Source organism: Triticum urartu, chromosome 7A (assembly GCF_056163025.1).
Source record: "Triticum urartu cultivar PI428250 chromosome 7A, HENAU_Tu73, whole genome shotgun sequence".
NCBI lineage: Eukaryota > Viridiplantae > Streptophyta > Magnoliopsida > Poales > Poaceae > Triticum > Triticum urartu.
Genome location: NC_141879.1, coordinates 549,223,869 through 549,230,755, shown reverse-complemented (window position 1 = coordinate 549,230,755; position 6,887 = coordinate 549,223,869). Strand labels below are relative to the sequence as shown.

General features: G+C 40.5%; 1 pseudogene; it reads right to left on the bottom strand.

The window, feature by feature from the left end:
• Positions 1-4,083: 4,083 nt before the first annotated feature.
• LOC147960376 (protein FAR1-RELATED SEQUENCE 5-like) lies at positions 4,084-5,453 on the bottom strand (annotated as a pseudogene).
• Between the last annotated feature and the right edge of the window lie 1,434 nt (positions 5,454-6,887).

The following is a 6,887-nucleotide window of genomic DNA, read 5'->3' as shown; positions in this document are numbered from 1 at the left end:
TTTTCACTTTGCGAACTTGTTTGACGGAGATTGGTAAACTCAAGCAGGACGGCCGTGTGAGGCAATAGCCATGTGATAATCTAGCCCTACTCCAGGTATGGTATTAATTAATGCTATTTAATATTCCTTCATGTTATGCGTTCGTAATTTATTTTGTGATTTGTTTTATAGTACCTGTATTGGGAGAAGGTGCAGCCAACCACCGGCCCGAAAAATGACCCGTTGTCGTTGCAAGTTCCCCTAATGAAAAACTGGACTGAATCTAAAGCGGAGAAACGAGACAAGTACGACCTGGAAAATGGTCGTGGTCATGAATTGGTAATATTGTAATGTTTATTTAACAATACATTGATTATCTATTGAGAATGTTATGTACTCATATTTTCATTGCATACTCACTTTACAGATAGATGACTGCATTACGAAAAAGTATAGAATGAAAAAACTTACAGATGAACAAGCTGAAAGCAGTAAGAAACATAGCAGTCGAAAGTCATCCGTTACGGGAAAGAAAAAAGTGGAATGTGTGTCCGAGCTCCCTGCTAACTTAAAGCCTTTTATGGACCGGGTTATGAATGATATGAAGGAAATTCGTAAGGAATTGTTTCGTATGCCGGAGTTATGCGCACAGGTAAAAATGTAGCAATTCTGTTATGCACTCTATTAAACTTGATAAATTGACAAAAATATATAACATGTAACTAGGCTTACTTTGGCAGAGATTATTAGAGAAAATGAATTAAACAGGTGTACGATACAAACCAGGCACAATGGCAGAGGAGGAAGAAAATCTGTTTGGACAGAATAGTGAGTCCAGGTATGAAAACAAGTATCCTAAAAAAGAATTTCAGTATGATGACATACACACACCTAATGGCCGAAATGGCAGTGGGCATTATGATTTGGATTCTGAAGGAGGGGGTTCGTTCAAACTAAGTACTGGTCACTTGAGTAGCTATAAAGGTGAGAAGGATGATCCTATAGATGTCCCAGAGCAGTCGGAAAAAAAGAAGCATCATCTCTAAACACCGATGAAATAGAAGCAACAAGATGGCAAGTGCAAAAAAATGAGCAAGAAGTGTCACAGGGCGTGTTAGATGGTAATAGCGAGATAGAAGAGAAGATGGAGGTGATTCCAGGGAAGCGAAAGTGGAGTGCGTCAAAGTGACAGAAATCTCCTTATGTTAAAAAGACTTCGAGAAAACGTGCGAAACGTTGCGCGAAAGTGAGTAAGTTAAACATGGTATGAATATTTTTTTGATAATTATATATTACAAATTTGTACTATAACTATATTGACTTCTGTTGTAGAACTGTTTAATGAAACAACCCCTCAGTTTGATCATTCTGTGGATGATACGGTGCGTGCCGCTGTGCAGTACGTGAAAGCGTACGAGCACTCACAAAAATACAAGAACCATGAAATATTCAACAACAGTAAACATGAAGGACTTTTTGCGGCAAGAGTTGCCAGATACTTAACCATGCATGGTTATCCGGTGATGTATGTACTTTTATTGTCATGCTTATTTCACGTGTTAAATATATTACATCCATGTTAAATTTAGTCATCTATTTCAGGTAATTGACGCATATGGACGTACATATCGGATTCAAGTATCGTCAAGGACAGGTATCTTGTACCCATCCATAGGTCTTACTGGTTATTAAACACCCGTTCAAAGTTAGTAAGACGAGGGAAGTCGGTAGATGATCTAGAAGGTTTAGCACATGCAAATGAACCTTTCAACAGATGCATGACAGAATATTTTGCAAAACCGAAGATACCGTTTGTATTGTAGAATTGTACATTATTATCATATGCGAGCTTAGTAACAATATTTAACTTGTGAAATAGGCTTATTTTGCTTTAAATAAGGATAAAAACCATTGGATTACGTGTGTTATGCACACTAGAAAGAAGGAGTTCCAAATTCTTGATTCTTTGAGGGGGGAAGAAAATATCTCTTAAGCTACCAGGAAATTCGTTGAAAATTTTGTAAGTCGTATTCATGTGTGTACAATTAACCATATAATTTGTTTACCGTATGTGGTCAACATGTTTATATTTTTTTTGTCAGAGAGAACAACTTGCAGGAGATATCCAAGATGCAAATGATAGTGCAATTATGTCGTTCCCGGATGTGTCTGCATGGCCTATAGTCCTGTACGACATGCCTCAACAAGAAGATGAGTGAGTTACATGTTGCATGTGCTTTTGAAATACATTAATTGATTAGTGCTATCTTACTTAACGTGGTTTGAAAATTACACTTATGATTTTCGAACATAGGAATTCATGTGGACTGTTCGTTCTTTGCTGTTTTCAATACTGGGACGGGAAAAAATTTATTACTGTTATTTCTCAGGTGGGTACATTGTTAGTATGAAAAATTAGTTCATCATATTATATATAAGTGATGAAATTAAAATTATTTTTATTCCTTTTGAGGAATCTATTGACAGTTCGAGAGAAAGAATGATAGCTGAAATTATTTTGTCCCCAGAAAATAAGCTTACAGTTACAGAAGTGAAGAACAAAGTAATTCGACTTGCAAAAAGGAACATGAGAAACATGACGAGATTTCTACATAGTTTTCGAAACATGACGTGTTCATGAGTGAGGATTGTGTGTGGATGATTTTACTTTTTTATGTGAGTTCTAAATATATTTCACATGTCCAGATTATGTAGACTGATAAATTTATTTAAAGTATATTTTAATCATTTGATTTTTTTAGAATTTAATTTATATTTTATGTTGAATGAGTGTTCTCGCGAAAGTACCCAGTTGATATATCATGTTGACGTATCAGAGGCGAGCGTCGCCCGTGCCGTTTGAGGCGACCGTCGCCCGCGCCGCTCGAGGCGAGCGTTGGCTGCGCTGCACCACGTGTTCGGCGCGAGATAGCACACGTGGGCCGTGTCATTTGGCCAGCCGGCCCGCACCGCGCGTCGCTCCAGGGTTCGTCTGTGCCGCACCCGAGGTTCATTCCCCGTCGGCCCGCGTGCGCCCCTCTGCGCCCGAGGGCGGCGTCTGCCTCGGGATCGCCATCTGCAGCGGCAGCATAATCGTCCTCGTACGTACTGCCCATTTGCGCCCACTGGCGCCACTCGCCGCAACGGCTATTAACGTTTTTATTTTAAAATAAAGCAACCGCCAGCCATACAACGCCTCCAATCGCCCATCATGCATGTTTTATATACAAAATCATATATTTTTATGAAAATAATGTATACATCATATATCGTATTAAAAACAATTCCTATAGCGCCAAAAAATATATATTATAACGTAAAATGTGTATGTCGCATATCATATTAAGAACAACGAGTATAGTGTCAACAAATATGACATAAGTAAACAGCGATTACAAGTCCCCTATATCGATGTTCCGAAACAAATATATAAGTACTATTCTTCAATACAACCAAATAAATCATCAACTCTATTCAGAAGTTGTTCTTTTTATTCGAACAATCCTTGCTATGATCATCATGCCATGTTCCTGCATAGAAAGATCATAATATACGTCATAATTTTGTAAAGAATAAACTTAATAAGAAAAGAACGTTAATAAAAAGGTATGCACATACTTAGGATTTTGAGAACAATTGTTTTTTAAATGACCTTTTATTGTGCATAAACCGCATAGGCGGACATGAGGTTTCTCATCAAAACCTTTAGGTCTACCGTTTTTAGTAACGTCAGGTTCCTTACCACGGCCTTTGTTATTCTGCCCTTTCGGTGCTCCTTTCGTATTGATTTTCTCTGGATCACCAACAAAAACATGATCTTGATCCAGCACAAAAGCATCGTCTTGTGCAACCCTATGATGTCTCACATAATCTTCCTCCTCAACGTCCTTGTTTGCTATCACATCCTCTAGAGCAGCCTTCAGTTTATCAAATAGGAATGGCCTATGACATGCCGCATGATTTGCTTTCGTTGACAAAATAGTCAACTCACTGTACTTAGTTCTCTCCTCAGTACCTGCCCATCCCCATGCGAAGAGATCGCTAGTGCATTTCACGGGCAGTCCACCTCTAGCATTCTTGGTGAATCTTTGCAACACTAAGCACTTAGGTAAGTCCTTCACGTTCAACCTGGCTAAAACATAAAGAACATGCTTGCATGGGACCTTTACGTTTCATACTATCACAACTGCACTTCACTGTTTCTTCTGAATTAGTAGGTGTATAGTCCACTTTGAATCTCAGTTGCCTCTTATTTTTCCATGCCACTATGAATCTCCTAATGACGGCTCCACTGAGTATATCTATGATCTCAAGATCCGCTTCCTTCTTCATTTCTTTCTGCAAGAGGTAAAAGTTCACCGCAGTGAAGTCACAGGCAGCGGCTTTTTCAATGCATTTGAACTCGTCGAGTACTGGTACAGGGAGTGTCTGTGTGGACATGCAGTCGTCGTGTGACTCGTTCTCATGGAGCCGAACAATGCAATTCTCATAATGCACAACCATATCAACAATTGTCATGCCAGAGTCAAGATGCATATGAAGGCAAGAGTTCAGACTCTCGCTCCTCTGGTTACTCCGCATACCAAGGAAGAACCCACCGGTGAGATATGATGCAGCCCAAAGCCTTTTCTTCATGTACATCCTAAGCAACCATATTTCAGTTTTCTCCGACTCCCATTTAGCTCTAAAAGCTGCCCATCTCGCCTCAAACTCATCATGTGTAGTGCCATAGTAAATAAGAGCTCTGAACTCCTTAAGGGACTTGTGGTGGAGGTGTTTCTGCATGTTTTTCTCTATATGCCACGAACAAAGTCGATGCCACACGTAAGTAAGGACCTTCTTGACGGACCTTATCATGGCTGCGTCTCCGTCTGTAATTACAGACCTCGGCTTCTTCTGACAATGAGCTCTCAAGAAGGTCTGCAACACCCAAACATATGTATCCTCCGTCTCATCTGACACAACAGTACAACCGAACATAGTGGTGCAACGATGATTGTTTAGACCAACAAAAGGTATGAATGGCATTCCGTACCTATTCATCTTGTAAGTGCTGTCAAAGACGATTACATCACCAAAGTCAAGGTAATCCCGACGTGACTGAGAGTCACACCAGAACATGTTCTTCAGCTTGCCTTCTGCGTCAATAGTGTACTCAAAGAAAAAGTCTGGATCCCTTGCCTTTCTCGTCATCATGATACCAATCGTAGTGTCCGCATCACCCTTTGCTAGCAACTTCATTTTCTCCCTATAACACATGTTATAAAGCTTCCTCCTGCCGAAACCAGCCCGTGCATGTGATCCATACCTACTAACGAAGTTGTCATAAATCCAATGTTTTTTGAGCCCATCACCAGCCATTGCTAAGATCTCGAGCTTCTGGTATTCCTTTATCTGATTATGAGATCGAAGATATATAACTTCATCCGGTCTAGCAAGAGTGTGACTATGATCATCGCTGAAACTATTGACATACCAAATGGAGCGCTCTCTGTCAAGCTTCACAGTTAGATGGGCCTCGCAATAGCACCGAGTCTCCACTCTCAGCCTGCGCTTCTTCCCTTCCATGGTACAAAACTTGGCCTGTCGTTTCCCAGCCCTTGAACAGAGAAACCTCCTCAAGCGCCTAGGTGTGTCGATACCCTTTGCATATTTCAAGTTGTCCTTCCTAATGCTGAATCCACACTTTTTTGCATAATCATTATAGAAATCATATGCCTCCTCGTATGTCCTGAACATCGTGGACATCACCGTCCAATGCTTGTCCAGTGATTCTTGTTGGTATTCATTGTACCCAGTGTCAAAATTGCACTCATCACCATCGGCATCATCATCGTTTTCGCACGCGCCACCAACCTCTCCCTGGAAAAAATTACAAACAACTGTAGCGACCCGACCTCAAACGGTCAAGTCTTTGTGCTTCCGTGTCATCCTTGGATCGGTAATGCTGACACACATAGTACTCGAAGATTTATAACAGAGTAGCAATCACACACTTATTACATCGAATGTCTCAAAAGAGAACTTATTACAATAAATATGGCTTAAGGCCATCTAATAAGATAACAACGGAAGGCTTGGAAGATAAAGTGAGTCCATCAACTCCAACGGCATAGCTGAGCTGCACGGCAACGACCTAACGAACCTTACTCCTCGTTTGAAAAGTCTGCAACATAATACGTTGCAGCCCAAAAACGGGTCAGCACATGGAATATGCTGGCAATATAACAAGGTAGAGCAAGAACAGAATATTGCTATCACTACATGCATATTTTGCTGGTGGAAAGCTCTATGGTTATAGTTTTTGCGAAAAGCCAATTTTTGCCTACAACAAAGGAATAGATTTTAATTTAACTATCATGGTAGTTGAAACATTATTGAGAAGGTTCCTCCAACTCAATCCAAATTAAAGTAATTATCAACCCAACAATATTAATTTAAAGAGTGATGAGATACTTAAGATACTTCAAGTACTAGATACTCAAGATTATCCATAACCGGGGACATGGCTAACCATGATTAGATTATACACTCTGCAGAGCTTTGCGCACTTTTCCCCACAAGACACGATCGCCTCCATTGAATTTCTCGCACTACATGGTGTTTGAGAAACGGATGACCGAGACACAGTCTTTCAGAAACATTAACTCTCTACTCCGGGCAGACCATACCAAACCTACAACCCACTACCTGCTGATCTACCTCTTCGAGAGCTTCACGTAACTTACTCAACTATGCTAGAGCCCATAATAGCTTGTAGCTGCACACTGAAGTTTCTAGCATGAATCATCTCAGTTCCCTTTGAGCCTGGGTGGCGGTCCATAGGAAGATCACACAGAACCCCGGGATTTCCAAAAATACAGGCAACACTGGGTTCTCCAGGTGCCTCAATCCACCCAGATGTGTAT